Here is a 17881-nt window from a genome sequence, read left to right as displayed (position 1 = left end):
TCTCATTCTTCTAAACTCCAGAGAGTATAGGCCCAATCTACTCAATCACAGGACAACCTTCTCTTCCTAGGGATCTAGTCACAAAATCAAGTTGAAGGCATTTCTGGAAGTTAAGGAAGTAAATGACGCTGACATTTCTGCTTTACTCTCTGAAGTGCTCTCCCTTTTTTCTCCGTGCTGTTTTAAGCAGGTTGTATTGCCACACCCAGCAGTGTTTGGTATGAACACGGAGCGCTCACACCCTCAGGCAAGTAAACTCAATCAGCCATCTCTGATGTCACTTCCCTCGATCGCAGTTATTCACCTGTGCGGGGATTGAGGCCCTGACTGCGAAGGTGCTCTCCGTCCGAGCTACGGAGGACCATGGGACGATGAGAAGAGGGGCACACCTGAGGGGATAGTGGCAGAGAGAAGAAGGCGAGACGGACGGAGACAGAGAGAGAAGGCGAGGAGACGGAGCGAGAGAGAGAGACGAGTCAGACAGATAAAGACCGAGACAGACTGAGAGGGAGAGAGAGGCACCGAGAACGACCATAACGGAAGCAGACAGAATGTGCGAGCGAGGGCGATGCAGTTAGAATAAAAGAGCAGGAGAGAAACAGAAGGAGAGAAAAATAGCAGGAGCAAGAGAGAAAGACAGAAAGAGAGAGAGAGAAGGCGAGGGGGAGGGAGAGAGATAAGGGACAGGGAGTAGGGAGAGATAGAGAGACAAGCGAGCTCTCCTGACACAATCTGGCTGTGGACATCCCGGTTTGCAAGGAGGTGGGTGGAATCTGTGAGACCAGTGCCCTGCCCTGACCAGTGCAGAATATGGAAGGAGCATTGGAGTCGGTAAGTCTGTTGGTAACATTGTGAGACCCACAGCATCGCAGAATGTGTTTACCAAGCACTGAAGCAATTCAAGGAGAGCAAGCGCATAGAGAGTAAACACTGAGGAAACAACGTAATGATTGCGCACAGATCGGGTATGTGCTGGCACATGTCCAAGGGAGGCTGACCAGCGAGTCACAGGTCAGCAGGCATTATTTAGCATAACGTGGAATTTTTAAGTGACAAAATCCCATTGCGAGATTTACACCCTTGGCCTCCCACAATGGACTGGTCTCACCCTGAGGTTCCCAGATAGGTAACGAGCCCAAGCTCCTCCCACACCTTCCACAGCCACGGCCAATTGATTAACGTCCAACTCGTCCGCTCCTACCCTCTGTCTTTCCTCTCTCAACGGCCCTCTCAAAGGCCTGTCCTGGGAGGGAAGGGAGGGGGAGGGTGAGGGAGTGTGAAGGGGAGGGGGAAGGGTGAGGGAGTGTGAGGGAGGAGAGAGAGAGGGGGGGAAGAGGGGGGTGAGGGAGAGTGAGGGAGGGTGAAGGGGAGGGGAGTGTGAGGGGAGGAGAGAGAGGGGGGGGAGAGGAGGATGAGGGAGAGTGAAGGGGAGGAGAGAGAGAGAGGGGGGAGAGGATGGTGAGGGAGAGTGAAGGGGAGGGGAGGGCGGGGGAGTGTGAGGGGAGGAGGGAGAGAGGGGGGAGAGGAGGGTGAGGGAAAGTGAAGGGGAGGGGAGGGGGTGTGAGAGGAGGGAGAGAGGAGGGAGAGTGAAGGGGAGGGGAGGGGGTGTGAGGGGAGGGGGGAGAGGAGGCTGAGGGAGAGTGAAGGGGAGGGGAGGTGGTGTGAGGGGAGGGGGAGAGAAGGCTGAGGGAGAGCGAAAGGGAGGGGGAGGGGGTGCGGAGGGGGACGGGAAAGGGAGAGAAGGCTGAGGGAGAGAGGAGGGAGAGCGAGATAGGAGGGTACGAAAGAGAGCGCAGAGTGGGATGAGAGTGGGAGGGTGGGAGGGGAAGAGGGAGGAGAGGGGAGGGGTGGGGGATGGGGGAGAGGAGGGAAAGGAGAGGGAGGAAGGACAAATAGAGGGGTCTTTCTTACTTTCTCTTCCTCAACCTTGTCGTCAGTTCAATGGACGTCCTGAAATCCTCATCCAATCCTCCAGACATCAGCCCAGCCTACCTCCTGCCCCTCCCAATCTGGTCCACCATCTCTACGCCCCCCCACCCTCCCCCAACCACCACTCCGCCATTGGCAGCCGAGCCTTCAGACACCATAGCCCCACATTCCGGAACTCCTCCCTAATCCCCTCGTCACCATTGCTGTACTCTCCTCAGATCCGACCTTACTCACCTTCTCCCCTCGCCCATGCTCAGCAAATACCATCTGTGCTGCAGAACCCTGGGTATATGTCTTTGTGAAAGGCAAGCATAATGGGTAAGTTATGGTACTAGTAATCCCGAGGCCTGGACTGGTGATCGGGAGACACGGGTTCAAAGGCCACCACAGCAGCTGGGGAATTTAAATTCAGTTAATTAAGTAATGTGACATGAAAGATGGGCCGCCAGTTTTCCAGTGATGTTCTGGCCCAACTTTCCACTTTTGAAGCAAAGTGGGCGATAGCCTGCCTTTTTGGGCAATATATGGGCACGAGCCCAGCCATCTGAAGTGGAAAGTCTAGCCCCTGGAATATAAAGATAGTATCAGTAATGGTGAACTTGAAAATACCGGATTGTCATAAAAACCCATCTGGTTCATTAATGCCCTTTGGGGAAGGAAATCTGCCGTCCTTACCCAGTCTGGGCCTATGTGTGACTCCAGACCCACAGTGTAAAGTCCTGTCCCCTCAGTACAGATTCACACGAGGCATGTAGTGAAGTCAAGGTCACTCTGGACCTGCACCTTTATTTCACAGCTCTGGAATGCTGCACTTGCCTGAGACCTGTCCTTATATACCTGTCTCTTGCAAGTGCACCCCTGGTGGTAAGGTATGCTGGTGGTTACAGGTCATATCTTATTACAGTGATGTATAGCATGTTAGGATACAGTTATATATAATAATGTAAGATATATGACATCACCCTCCCCCAAGGTCTTATTGTCTTTATAGGTTCAGTCTCTCAGGTGGTCTACACTCTCGCGTGGAGCGTCTGAGTTGTGGTTCAGTTGTTTGCCTTGGTGTCTGTTTTTCTTTGGGTGTGGAGGCTGGTATCTCGCCTGGGCTGTCTGTTTCGATTGGTGTGATTGTTGTTGACTCGCCTGGGCTGTCTGTTGGGATTGCCCTTTCCTCAGGTTGTTCCCTCTGTCTGTCCACCAGGTGTGGTGCGAGTTCCACATTGTAGTCTGCCTCTGGTTTCGCAGTGTTGTTGGTAAATCTGCTTTTGACTTGGTCTACATGCCTCCGGCAGGTTTTGCCATTGTCCATTTGTACTACCAGTAGCCTGTTTCCTTCCTTGCCCGTTACTGTCCCTGCAAGCCATTTGGGACCCCTGCCATAGTTTAGTACTTTGTCCCCTATCTCATTCCATCTCCCCCTCGAATTTCTGTCATGGTACTCAGTCAGCTTACGGTGCTTTGCCTCAACGATTTCGTGCATGTCTGGGAGGATTAATGAGAGCCTTGTTTTTAAAGTCCTTTTCATCAACAGTCGCGCGGGGGGGATCCCAGTCAGTGAGTGCGGACGAGATCTGTATGCCAGCAGCAGTCGCGACAGGAGACCCTGCAGCGTGGGACCTTGGATTTTAAGCATGCCTTGTTTAATGATTTGCACTGCTCTCTCTGCCTGGCCATTGGAGGCCGGCTTGAATGGTGCCGTCTTGACGTGATTTATGCCGTGGTCAATTATAAAGTCTTGGAATTCTGCGCTGGTGAAGCACGGACCATTGTCACTGACCAATATGTCAGGGATTCCGTGCGTTGCAAACATGGTTGCGAGGCTCTCCACAGTGGTGGAGGTTGTGCTCGAGTTTAAAATGGTGCATTCGATCCACTTTGAAAATGCATCTACAACTACGAGGAACATTTTGCCCATGAATGGGCCCGCATAGTCTACATGCACCCGCGACCACGGTTTGGTAGGCCAGGGCCAGGGGCTCAGTGGAGCCTCCCTGGGAGCATTGCTGAGTTGGGCACAAATGGTGCACCTTCGGATGCAGAGCTCCAAGTCCGCGTCAATACCAGGCCACCAGACGTGGGATCTGGCTATGGCCTTCATGAGAACGATCCCCGGGTGCTCGCAGTGGAGCTCCCGGACAAATGCCTCTCTGCCTCGCAGAGGCATGACTACTCGGCTGCCCCACATCAGGCAGTCTGCTGTAGTGATAGCTCATGCATGTGCCTGTAAAAGGGTTTTAATTCCTCGGGGCAGGCATCGCGAGCCTCTGCCCAGTCACCGGTTAGGACACATCTTTTTACTAAGGATAACGTGGGGTCGCTGGCCGTCCAGGCTCTGATTTGGCGAGCCGTCATGGGTGAACCTGTGGACTCAAAGACATTGATTGCCATGACTATCTCACAGTCCTGTTCGTCAGACCCTTCCGTGGTCGCCAGGGGTAGCCTGCTGAGCACATCGGCACAGTTGTCTGTGCCTGGTCTGTGCCTTATGGTATAGTCGTAGGACGCCAGCATGAGTGCCCACCGTTGAATTCACGCTGAGGCGTTGGCGTTTATTGCCTTGCTCTCGGATAGGAGGGACGTGAGGGGCTTGTGGTCAGTTTCTAACGTGAACTTGGCCCCGAAAAGGTATTGGTGCATCTTTTTGACACCGTACACGCACACGAGCGCCTCCTTCTCTACCATTCCGTACCCGCACTCCACCCGCGAAAGTGACCTGGACGCATAAGTTATGGGTTGTAATTTGCCCGCACTATTGACATGTTGCAAAACGCACCCGACCCCATCTGCTGACGCATCGCATGTGAGAACTAGCTTTTTACCTGGGTCAAAGAAAGTCAAAACACTGTTGGAACACAGAAGGTTGCGTGCCTTATTGAAGGCGCGTTCCTGGGCGTCCCCCCAAAACCAATCGCACCCCATCCTGAGTAGCACGTGGAGAGGCTCCAGCAGCGTGCTTAAGTTCTGCATAAAGTTCCCAAAATAATTGAGTAGCCCGAGAAAGGCGCGCAGTTCTGAGACATTCCGGGGTCTGGGTGCCAGGTGAATTGCTTCTGTTTTGGACTCTGTTGGGCGGATTCCATCAGCGGCAATCCTTCTGCCCAAAAATTCAACCTCGGGTGCGAGAAACAGGCACTTGGATTTCTTGACTCTTCGGCCTACCCGATCCAACCGCTTTAGTACTTCCTCCAAATTACGGAGATGAGAGTCGGTGTCCCTGCCCGTGATAAGTATGTCGTCTTGAAATACAACCGTCCCCGGGATGGACTTGAGCAGACTCTCCATGTTGCGCTGGAATATAGCAGCTGCCGACCTGATGCCGAATGGGCATCGATTGTACAGGGCATTGGTGAGGCCACACCTGGAGTATTGTGTACAGTTTTGGTCTCCTAACCTGAGGAAGGACATTCTTGCTATTGAGGGAGTGCAGCGCAGGTTCACCAGACTGATTCCCGGGATGGCGGGACTGACCTATCAAGAAAGACTGGATCAACTGGGCTTGTATTCACTGGAGTTCAGAAGAATGAGAGGGGACCTCATAGAAACATTTAAAATTCTGACGGGGTTAGACAGGTTAGATGCAGGAAGAATGTTCCCAATGTTGGGGAAGTCCAGAACCAGAGGTCACAGTCTAAGGATAAGGGGTAAGCCATTTAGGACCGAGATGCGGAGGAACTTCTTCACCCAGAGAGTGGTGAACCTGTGGAATTCTCTACCACAGAAAGTTGTTGAGGCCAATTCACTAAATATATTCAAAAAGGAGTTAGATGAGGTCCTTACTACTAGGGGGATCAAGGGGTATGGTGAGAAAGCAGGAATGGGGTACTGAAGTTGAATGTTCAGCCATGAACTCATTGAATGGCGGTGCAGGCTAGAAGGGCCGAATGGCCTACTCCTGCACCTATTTTCTATGTTTCTATGTTTCTATGTTTCTATGTACATGAAAAGGCCTCGATGTGTGTTGATGGTGGTGAGTAGCTTGGATTCCTCGGTCGATTCTTGCATCATATACGCAGATGTGAGGTCTAATTTTGAGAAAAGTTTACCTCCAGCCAATGTGGCAAATAAGTCCTCCGCTCTGGGCAGCGGATATTGGTCCTGTAGGGAGACTCTGTTTATGGTAGATTTATAGTCCCCACAGATTCGTACGGATCCATCAGGCTTCATGACTGGGACGATGGGACTTGCCCAGTCGCTAAATTCCACAGGTGATATAATGCCTTCCCACAGAAGCCTGTCTAGTTTGTGTTCAATCTTTTCCCTCATCACATAGGGTACAGTTCTGGCCTTGTGATAGACCGGTCTAGCATCCTGTGTGATGTAGATTTTGACTTTGGCCCCTTTGAAAGTGCCCACACCTGGCTGAAAGAGATGTTCAAATCGCTTTATAACTGTTGAGCAGGAGGTCCGTTCCTCTAATGACATGGCATGGACATCATCCCATTTCCAGTTTAGTTTTGCCAGCCAGCTTCTCTAGAGCAGTGCTGGGGGGTCTCCGGGGACAATCCACAGGGGAAGTCGGTTCACTGTCCCTTTGTGTGTGACAGAGAGCATGGCGCTGCCGAGGACTGGTACGATTTCTTTGATATAGGTCCTTAGTGTGGTGTCGACCCTTGTGAGTTTTGGTCTGTCTCTTTTATGTGGCCACAGTTGCTCAAATTGTTGAGCGCCCATGAGAGATTGACTCGCTCCCGTATCCAGCTCCATGTTGACAGATATCTCATTGAGTAGGACTCTCATCATTATAGGAGGCGTCCTATTGTAGGAGCAGCGGCCATTGATCGTGTTGACCTGCTGTACACCGGTGCCCCGGGTACTGTCCCCATCATCTTCTGGTTCGCTTTCTGACCCATCCCATTCGTATACCAGCCGAGCTGCCGTTTTTTTGCACATGCGGGCCAAATGCCCCGTATATTCACAATTTCTGCAAACAGCCTGCTGAAATCGACATCCCCTTGCCGAGTGCCCACCCCCACACCTCCAGCACAGACCTGTTCTATTGTTTAAAGTGTTCCCAAAGAATGAGCTGCATCTGGCTGATCTCTCTTGAGCTTCTCTCAGTTTGTAGTTGATTGCTCGCATTGTGGGTTGATGAGGTGTGAACGGCCGTTCCTGTGGCCCTTGATGGCTTCTGCCTGCTGTCGAGAGCCTGTTCTCCCGGTTTTGTCTGTGTGTGGGGGTAGCAGCTTGTTTAGTGCTGTGAACTTCTTGTTACGATATTTCGTTAGTTGTCGTACCTGCATTGTAAATCAACCTCGTTTCTTCTTCCCCTACCGAGAATGTCTGTGCAACCAATGCTGCTGCCTCTCAGGTCAGGTTCTTGGTCTCTATGAGCTTTCGGAATATGCCTGCGTGGCCTATTCCTTCAATGAAAAAGTCTCTCAGCATTTCTCTCCTCAGTTCATCGGAGACCTCACATAAACTAGCCAACCTCCGAAGTTCCGCCACGAAGTCGGGTATGCTCTGGCCCACACAGCGTCTGTAGTTGTAGAACCTGTGTCTGGCCATGTGTAGGCTGCTCGCTGGCTTCAGGTGGTCTCTTACCAGTGTGCTTAATTCTTCAAACGACTTGCTTGCTGGTTTCTCGGGTGCCAACAGATCCTTCATTAAAGCGTATGTTTTCAAGCCACAGTTGGTCAAGAGATGGGCTCTTCTCTTGTCTGCCTTATCATCGCCCAACCAGTCTTTGGTTACAAAGCTTTGCTGGAGCCTTTCTATAAAGTCCTCCCAATTGTCTCCCGCATTGTACTTTTCATCTGATCCGTTGTTCGCCATTCTGTGGATTCTGTAATCCCGTAACTCGTCGCCACTGTAAAGTCCTGTCCCCTCAGTACAGATTCACACGAGGCATGTAGTGAAGTCAAGGTCACTCTGGACCTGCACCTTTTATTTCACCGCTCTGGAATGCTGCACTTGCCTGAGACCTGTCCTTATATACCTGTCTCTTGCAAGTGCACCCCTGGTGGTAAGGTATGCTGGTGGTTACAGGTCATATCCTATTACAGTCATGTATAGCATGTTAGGATATAGTTATATATAATAATGTAAGATACATGACACACAGCAATGTGGTTGACTCTTAACTGCCCTCTGAAATGGCCCAGCGAGACACTCCGTTGTAACAATACGCTACAGTAAAACCGAACGGACCACCCGGCATAAATCTCAGCACCGGCTCTGGACACATCGGCACAACCAGCCCAGTCAACCCGGCACACCCGATGCCATACGACAAAGCATCACATGCTAGTACCAAACGCTCACATGGGTCATACAACACAAGCAATTTGTTTGAGCATAACAATTTTCTCGCTTTTGCAAAGGCATTTTCTTGGCTTTTGCCCCATACCCATTCGGTTCCTTTACGCAGTAAGGTGTGCAGTGGTTCTAACAGTGTGCTGAGACCCGGTAAGAAGTTACCAAAGTAGTTCAGGAATCCTAGAAACGACCGCAGCTCCATCACGTTCTGTGGCCTCAGTGCGTTCTCGATTGCCTCCGTCTTCGCGTTAGTGGGCCTGATGCCGTCCGCCGCGATTCTCCTCCCCAGGAACTCCACTTCAGGTGCCAGGAAAACCTGAGCCCCATGTGGTTGAGTCGACTAAGAACCTCCTCCAGGTTCTGCAGGTGCTCGACTGTGTTCCGACCTGTGACCAAGATGTTGTCCTGGAAGACCACGGTGTGCGGGACCGACTTCAGTAAACTTTCCATGTTTCTCTGGAATATCGCCGCCGCTGATCGGATTCCAAACGGGCATCTGTTATAAACAAAAAGACCTTTGTGCGTGTTGATGCAGGTGAGGGCCTTCGATGATTCCTCCAGTTCCTGCGTCATGAACGCTGAGGTCAAGTCCAGCTTCGTGAACGTCTTTCCTCCTGCCAGCGTTGCAAAGTGGTCGTGGCCTTTGGTAGTGGGTATTGGTCCTGCAGGGAGAAACAATTGATAGTTACTTTGTAATCACCACAGATTCTGACGGTGCCCTCTCCCTTGAGGACTGGGATGATAGGATTGGCTCACTCGCTGAACTCGATTGGCGAAATGATGCTCTCTCTTTGTAGCCGGTCTAGCTCGATCTCTACCCTTTCTCTCATCATGCACGGTACTGCTCTCGCCTTGTGATGGATGGGTCGCGCCCCCAGAATTAGGTGGATCTGCACTTCTGCTCCTTGGAACTTCCCGATGCCTGGTTCGAACAGTGAAGGGAACTTGTTTAAGACCTGGGCACACGAAGTGTCGTCAGCGGATGAGAGCGCTCGGACGTCATCCCAGTTCCAGCGTATCTTTCCCAGCTAGCTCCTGCCGAGCACGTGGGACCATCGTCCGGTACCACCCAGAGTGGTAGCTTGTGCACCGCTCCATTTTTTGGTGACCTTTACTGTAGCACTGCCGATTACGGGAATCAGTTCCTTTATATAAGTTCTTAGTTTCGTGCGAATTGGAGTCAAGACTGGCCTTGAGGCCTTGCTGAACCACAATTTTTCAAAAGTCTTTTTGCTCATAATGGACTGGCTCATGTCTGTGTCCAGCTCCATTGACACTGGGAGTCCATTTAGTTCAACCTTCAGCATTATCGGGGGACACTTTGTGGTCACCCCATATATACCTCGGCCTGAGGCTCTGGTTCATCGTGATCCACTGTGGACCTTTCCTCCTCTGCAACATGGTGGTTTGCAGGAATGAACAGGATTTGCAGCTTGCCTGCACACTCGTTGGAGGTGTCCCATTGTTCCACAGCCCTTGCAAACGTACCCTGAAGCGGCATGAATGGAAACGATGATCACCCCCGCAGCGGCAACAAGGTGTTAATGGCCTTGCATTCATCACCCTTGATGGTGGACTCTGAGACATCTGCAGATGTGCAGCTGCAGGCATGTGGGGCCTGCCCTGTACGTTACGATTTGAAAACAACATCACTTTGTTCACAGTACTTGTAGCAGCACTTGTGTGCTGAGAGATTTGCTTCGTATTGTCACTGGTGGCAATGAACGCCTGGGCTATCGCTATGGCCTTACTCAAGGTTGGGGTCTCTACAGTCAAAAGTTTGCGAAGTATGGTTTTGTGGCCAATACCAAGTACGTAAAAGTCTCTGAAAATGTGCTCCAAATGTTCTTGAAATTCGCAATGTCCTGCAAGGCGTCTTAGCTCGGCGACATAACTCGCTACTTCCTGGCCTTCAGACCTTTTGTAGGTGTAGAACCGGTACCTCGCCATCAGAACGCTTTCCTTCGGATTCAAATGTTCTCGGACCAGTGTGCACAAATCGTCGTACGATTTCTCCGTGGGTTTCACTGGAGTGAGCCAACTCTTCAGGAGGCCATACATTGGTGCCCCACAGATGGTGAGGAGGATCGCCCTTCGTTTGGCAGCGCTCTCTTCTCCATCTAGCTCGTTGGTCACAAAGTATTGGTCGAGTCGCTCCACAAACGTTTCCCAATCATCTCCCTCCGAGAATTTCTCCAGGATGCCCACTGTTCTCTGCATCTTTGGGTTCGCTATCTGTATCTCGTCGCCAGTTGTTGTGTATGGAGAAAGAGTCAGACTGAACACTGTGAGCTCAAAGTAAAGTGTGACCGTAGTCTTTTATTGCAGGTCTCCAGAGTGCCTCTCCAACCTGTGAAGCCTTCTTAAATACCTGTGCTCCCAAGGGATTATGGGATCCGTTGGGACTCCAGGGGATGAGCCCTCTGGTGGCTGTACAGAATAAATACAAGTGTACATATATAACAAACTTAGTGAACCTTCTCTGAACTGCCTCCAAAGCAAGTATATCCTTTCCTAAATATGGAAACCAAAACTGCACGCAGTATTCCAAGTGTGGCCTCACTAATACCCTGTATAGCTGTAGCAAGACTTCCCTGCTTTTATACTCCAACCCCTTTGCAATAAAGGCTAAGATAACATTGGCCTTCCTGATCACTTGCTGTACCTGCATACTATCCTTTTGTGTTTCATGCACAAGTACCACAAGCACTTTGCAATCTTTCTCCATTTAAATAATAACTTGCTGTTTGATTTTTTTTTCTGCCAAAGTGCATGACCTCACACTTTCCGACATTATATTCCATCTGCCAAATTTTTGCCCATTCACTTAGCCTGTCTATGTCCTTTTGCAGATTGTTTATGTCCTCCTCACACATTGCTTTTCCTCCCATCTTTGTATCGTCAGCAAACTTGGCTACGATACACTCGGTCCCTTCTTCCAGATTAGATTGTAAATAATTGGGGTCCCAGCACTGATCCCTGCGGCACCCCACTATTTACTGATTGCCAACCCGAGAATGACCCATTTATCCCGACTCTCTGTTCTCTGTTAGTGAGCCAATCTGCTATCCATGCTAATATATTACCCCCAACCCCGTGAACTTTTATCTTATGCAGTAACCTTTTATGTGGCACCTTGTCAAATGCCTTCTGGAAGTCCAAATACACCACATCCACTGGTTCCCCTTTATCCACCCTGTTCGTTACATCCTCAAAGAACTCCAGCAAATTTGTTAAACATGATTTCCCTTTCATAAATCCATGCTGATTCTGCCTGACCGAATTTTGCTTTTCCAAATGTCCTGCTACTGTTTCTTTAACAATGGACTCCAACATTTTCCCAGCCACAGATGTTAGACTAACTGGTCTATAGTTTCCTGCTTTTTGTCTGCCTCCTTTTTTAAATAGGGGTGTTACATTTGCAGTTTTCCAATCTGTTGGGACCTCCCCAGAATCCAGGGAATTTTGGTAAATTACAACCAATACATCCACAATCCCTGCCGCTACTTCTCTTAAGACCCTAGGATGAAAGCCATCAGGTCCTGGGGATTTATCTGCCTTTAGTCCCATTATCTTACTGAGTACCACCTCCTTAGTGATTGTGATTGTGTTAAGTTCCTCCCCGCCTATAGCCCCTTGTCTATCCACTGTCAGAATATTGTTAATGTCCTCTACCGTAAAGACTGATACAGAATATTTGTTCAGAGTTTCTGCCATCTCCATGTTCCCTATTACTAATTCCCCGGCCTCGTCCACCAAGGGACCAACATTTATTTTAGCCACCCTTTTCCTTTTTATATAGCTGTAGAAACTCTTGCTATCTGTTTTTGAAGTGTAGTCACTGTTGTAATGTGGGAAATTCAGCAGCCATTTTGCGCACAGCAAGCTCCAACACACAGCAATGTGATAATGACCAGATCATCTGTTTTTGTGATGTTGATTGAGGGATAAATATTGGCCCAGGACGCAGTCCAATTTTATTTAAAAAAATGATCGACATCGGAGAAATAGAATTCCATAAAAAAAAGTTTTATTATTTTTATTAATAGAAACGTACATAGAAAATTTAAATAATGTATATTGACAGAGCAGAGTAACTGTAGTGTCAGTGCACCCCTCCGCTCCACCCGCGGGATCTGTTGCATGCTGGGATAGGACAGGTGGTTACCGGACTCAGCCGCTAGGTGCCGCTCACTCCCCAGAGTGCTGGTTGGTGCAATGGATGGGCCCAATTACAATCGTCTCAATCGAAACGCTATCTTCTTCAGCCTCAGTCTCTGCAGGCTTCAACCCATCTCCTTATGGAGACAGCAGTTAATCCCAAGTCAACTCCCTCCTCTGAGAGTCTTCCACAGAGAGGAAGTCCTGCTCATCTCTGATCTTTTCGGGAAGCTTATCAATTATAACTTTGTTCAGAGCATTGTTCATTTGCCTGCTCGTGGCTAAATAAATTGCCGTTTGGTTTATGTTGATACCATAACCTAATGGATTGACAATCTAAGTGAGTGGGCAAAAATTTGGCAGATGGAGTATAATGTTGGAACGTGTGAGGTTTTGCACTTTGACAGAAAAAAAATCAAAGAGCAAGTTATTATTTAAATGGAGAAAGATTGCAAAGTGCTGCAGTACAGCGGGACCTGGGGGTACTTGTGCATGAAACACAAAAGGTCAGTATGCAGGTACAGCAAGTGATCAGGAAGGCCAATGGTATCTTGGCCTTTATTGCAAAGGGGATGGAGTATAAAAGCAGGGAAGTCTTGCTACAGCTATACAGGGTATTGGTGAGGCCACACCTGTAATACTGCGAGCAGTTTTGGCTTCCATATTTACGAAAGGATATAGTTGCTTTGGAGGCAGTTCAGAGAAGGTTCACTAGGTTGATTCTGGGGATGAGGGGGTTGACTTATGAGGAAAGGTTGAGGAGGTTGGGCCTCTACTCATTGGAATTCAGAAGAATGAGAGGTGATCTTATCGAAATGTATTAAGATTATGCAGGGGCTTGACAAGGTGGATGCAGAGAGGATGTTTCCACTGATGGGGGAAACTAGAACAAGGGGACATAGTCTTAGAATAAGGGGCTGCCCATTTAAAACTGAGATGAGGAGAAATTTCTTCTCTCAGAGGGTTGTAAATCTGTGGAATTCTTTGCCCCAGAGAGCTGTGGAAGCTGGGACATTGAATAAATTTAAGACAGAGATAGACAGTTTCTTAACCGATAAGGGAATAAGGGGTTATGGGGAGCGGGCGGGGAAGTGGAGCTGAGTCCATGATCGGATCAGCCATGATCGTATTAAATGGCGGAGCAGGCTCGAGGGGCTGGATGGCCAACTCCTGCTCCTATTTCTTATGTTCTTGTGTACTCTCAGAGGTTGTGAGCTCAAAATCCCACCCAAGCAAATTGAGTTCAGTAAATCTGGTCAATTATGGACTGACACCATACAAGGCCCATTGAAAACTGTTGGAGTTCAGAAGGATGAGGGGTGATCTTATAGAAACATTTAAAATCATGAAGGGGATAGACAAGATAGAGGCAGAGAGGTTGTTTCCACTGGTCGGGGAGACTAGTACTAGGGGCACAGCCTCAAAATACCGGGGAGCCAATTTAAAACCGAGTTGAGAAGAAATTTCTTCTCCCAGAGGGTTGTGAATCTGTGGAATTCTCTGCCCAAGGAAGCAGTTGAGGCTAGCTCATTGAATGTATTCAAGTCACAGATAGATAGATTTATAACCAATAAGGGAATTAAGGGTTATAGGGAGCGGGCAGGTAAGTGGAGCTGAGTCCACGGCCAGATCAGCCATGATCTTGTTGAATGGCGGAGCAGGCTCGAGGGGCTAGATGGCCTACTCCTGTTCCTAATTCTTATGTTCTTATGTTCTTATTAAAACTGCCAGATTGTTGTAGAAACCCAACTGGTTCACAAATATCCTTCACGGAAGGGAAGTCAACTTGCGAAGTATGGTTTCGTGGCCAATACCATTGTCATTTTCAAATCCCTCCATGGCCCTCGCCCCTCCCTATCTCTGTAATCTCCTTCAGCCTCACAACCCCCTGAGATGTCTGCACTCCTCTAATTCTGCCCTCCTTAGCATCCCTGATTATAATCGCTCCACCATCGGGGGCCGTGCCTTCTGTTGCCTGGGCCCTAAGCTCTGGAACTCCCTCCCTAAACCTCTCCGCCTCTCTACCTCTCTCTCCTCCTTTAAGACACTGGGTGTCATGGTACATCAGTCATTGAAGGTTAGCATGCAGGTACAGCAGGCGGTTAAGAAAGCAAATGGCATGTTGGCCTTCATAGCGAGGGGATTTGAATACAGGGGCAGGGAGGTGTTGCTACAGTTGTACAGGGCCTTGGTGAGGCCACACCTGGAGTATTGTGTACAGTTTTGGTCTCCTAACTTGAGGAAGGACATTCTTGCTATTGAGGGAGTGCAGCGAAGGTTCACCAGACTGATTCCCGGGATGGCGGGACTGACCTATCAAGAAAGATTGGATCAACTGGGCTTGTATTCACTGGAGTTCAGAAGAATGAGAGGGGACCGCATAGAAACGTTTAAAATTCTGACGGGTTTAGACAGGTTAGATGCAGAAAGAATGTTCCCAATGTTGGGGAAGTCCAGAACCAGGGGTCACAGTCTGAGGATAAGGGGTAAGCCATTTAGGACCGAGATGAGGAGAAACTTCTTCACCCAGAGAGTGGTGAACCTGTGGAATTCTCTACCACAGAAAGTAGTTGAGGCCAATTCAATAAATATATTCAAAAGGGAGTTAGATGAAGTCCTTACTACTCGGGGGACCAAGGGTTATGGCGAGAAAGCAGGAAGGGGGTACTGAAGTTTCATGTTCAGCCATGAACTCATTGAATGGCGGTGCAGGCTAGAAGGGCTGAATGGCCTACTCCTGCACCTATTTTCTATGTTTCTATGTTTCTAAGCATCTGCCGTAATTTCTTCTTATGTGGCTCGGTGTCAAAATTATTTATTTTGTCTTATAACACTTCTGTGAAGCATCTTGGGATGTTTTACTACATTAAAGGCGCTTTGTTGTTGTATGAACTCAGATGGTGTTTACTTAACAACAGTAGACTTTGTAGGCTTAAGTTATGTTCCTCATTATGTTAAAATATCCGTGGTCTGATACCAATGTACTGAGGGAGAATTTCTGGTATTATATAATAATATTAATGGTGCAAATAGTGTACTTCAGAGAGTCATGTTCAAATTTCTATCTACAAACCGTGGCAGCAACAGAAAATGTTGGAGCTGCAATATCTGTTGTCTCATTTTACACATTAAACAAATGACAAACAAAGACGGGATTATGACTCGAAGTGTAAAAAGCAATGAACTCACCCTGTGTTCACTGAACTGCAATTAGAAACTGGAGCCTTCAATGGACACAGATTTGCCCCTGCGGCAGAAGAGCACATTTTACATTGCATGGTATCACTCGCTTTATGGAACAACATATCCTCAACTGAGCTTCAGCAACACCATTGAATATCCACTGATTATAACAGTCCCTTTCGCACCGCAGATAGTACAATCCTGAGGTCATGCTCCACATAACAACATAGGAACATCAGAAATAGGAGCAGGAGTCGGCCATACGGCCCCTCGAGCCTGCTCCGCCATTTAATACGATCATGGCTGATCCGATTATGGACTCAGCTCCACTTCCCTGCCCGCTCCCCATAACCCCTTATTCTCTTATCGGTTAAGAAACTGTCTATCTCTGTCTTAAATTTATTCAATGTCCCAGCTTCCACAGCTCTCTGGGGCAAAGAATTCCACAGATTTACAACCCTCTGAGAGAAGAAATTCCTCCTCATCTCAGTTTTAAATGGGCGGTCCCTTATATTAAGATTATGCCCCCTAGTTCTAGTCTCCCCCATCAGTGGAAACATCCTCTCTGCATCCACCTTGTCAAGCCCCCTCATAATCTTATACGTTTCGATAAGATCACCTGAATTCCAATGAGTAGAGGCCCAATCTCAACCTTTCCTCATAAGTCAACCCCCTCATCCGCGGAATCAACCGAGTGAACCTTCTCTGAATTGCCTCCAAAGCAAGTATATCCTTTCTTAAATATGGAAACCAAAACTGCACGCAGTATTCCAGGTGTGGCCTCACCAATACTCTGTATAACTGTAGTAAGACTTCCCTGCTTCTATACTCTATCCCCCTTGTAATAAAGGCCAAGATTCCATTGGCCTTCCTGATCACTTGCTGTACCTGTATACTAACCTTTTGTGTTTCATGCACAAGTACCCCCAGGTCCCGCTGTACTGCGGCACTTTGCAATCTTTCTCCATTTAAATAATAACTTGCTCTTTGATTTTTTCTGCCAAAGTGCATGACCTCACATGACACACTAAAGAAAGAAAGAAAGACTTGCATTTCAATAGCGCCTTTCATGACCACCGGACATCCTAAAGCGCTTTTCAGCCAATGAAGTAGTTTTTGAAGGTCAGGCATTGTTGTAGACTATCTATCCCAGATGTCACACTACAGACTATCTATCCCAGATGTCACACGACAGACTATCTATCCCAGATGTCACACGACAGACTTTCTATCCCAGATGTCACACTACAGACTATCTATCCCAGATGTCACACTACAGACTTTCTATCCCAGATGTCACACTACAGACTATCTATCCCAGATGTCACACTACAGACTTTCTATCCCAGATGTCACATGACAGACTATCTATCCCAGATGTCACACGACAGACTATCTATCCCAGATGTCACACGACAGACTATCTATCCCAGATGTCACACTACAGACTATCTATCCCAGATGTCACACGACAGACTATCTATCCCAGATGTCACACTACAGACTATTTATCCAAGATGTCACATTACAGACTTTCTATGCCAGCTGTCACACGACAGACTTTACACAGGATATACGGCACAGAAACAGGCCATTCGGCCCAACCAGTCCATGCCGGTGTTTATGCACCACTTGATCCTCCTCCCGTCTTTCCTCATCTAAATCTATCAGCATAACCCTCTATTCCCTTCTCTCCCATTTGCTTGTCCAACCTCGCCTTAAATACATCGATACTATTCGCCTCAACCCCTCCCTGTGGCAGCGAGTTCCACATTGTCACCACTCTCTGGGGAAAGAAATTTCTCCTGAATTCCCCATTGGATTTATTAGTGACTATCTTATATCGATGGCCTCTAGTTATGCTCTTCCCCACAAGTGGGAACATTCTCTCTGTATCCACTCTATCAAAACCTTTCAGAATTATAAAGACTCAGGTCAGCCCTCAGCCTTCCAGTTCATCCTTTCCTGATATGTAAACCCTTGCATTTCTGGTATCACCCTTGTAAATCTTCTCTGCACCCTCTTCAGTGTCTCTATGGGCCCAAGTTTCCACAAGAAAAAAAACGGGCGCCCCTCCGAGCTGGACGCCTGTTTTTCACGCCTAAAAAAATCCTCGGTATTCTCCACCTCCCTGCAGTTCCTCTGGCCCTCGGCGCAGCCAGCACGAGCTGTGGGGGGCGGAGCCAGGTCCCGGCGCTGAAAACAGTGCCGGGACCTCTGCACATGCGCGCTACAGTCGGCACGCATGTGCAGTAGCTCCAGGCGCCGAACTGTGTGGGAGGGGCCCGAAGCACGCAGCCCCTAGCCCTGGCCCAATGGCCTCACTGGGGCTGTGTGAATGAGGCTCCTCCCACGG

General features: G+C 48.7%; 1 protein-coding gene across 1 annotated transcript in view; it reads left to right on the top strand.

Annotated features, from left to right (window-relative positions):
• The first annotated feature begins 666 nt into the window (after positions 1-666).
• The window catches only part of LOC139229312 (matrix metalloproteinase-21-like), an 88755-nt gene continuing 71540 nt past the window's right edge, over positions 667-17881 (top strand). Inside the window, exon 1 of the mRNA XM_070860998.1 lies at positions 667-831. The gene's annotated coding sequence lies outside the window, so the exon portion shown is untranslated. The remainder of the gene's footprint in view (positions 832-17881) is intronic.

This window comes from Pristiophorus japonicus, chromosome 2 (assembly GCF_044704955.1).
Source record: "Pristiophorus japonicus isolate sPriJap1 chromosome 2, sPriJap1.hap1, whole genome shotgun sequence".
Classification (NCBI taxonomy): domain Eukaryota; kingdom Metazoa; phylum Chordata; class Chondrichthyes; family Pristiophoridae; genus Pristiophorus; species Pristiophorus japonicus.
The sequence above is the reverse complement of the archived record's forward strand: the minus strand, read 5'-3'. Positions and strand labels throughout refer to the sequence as shown.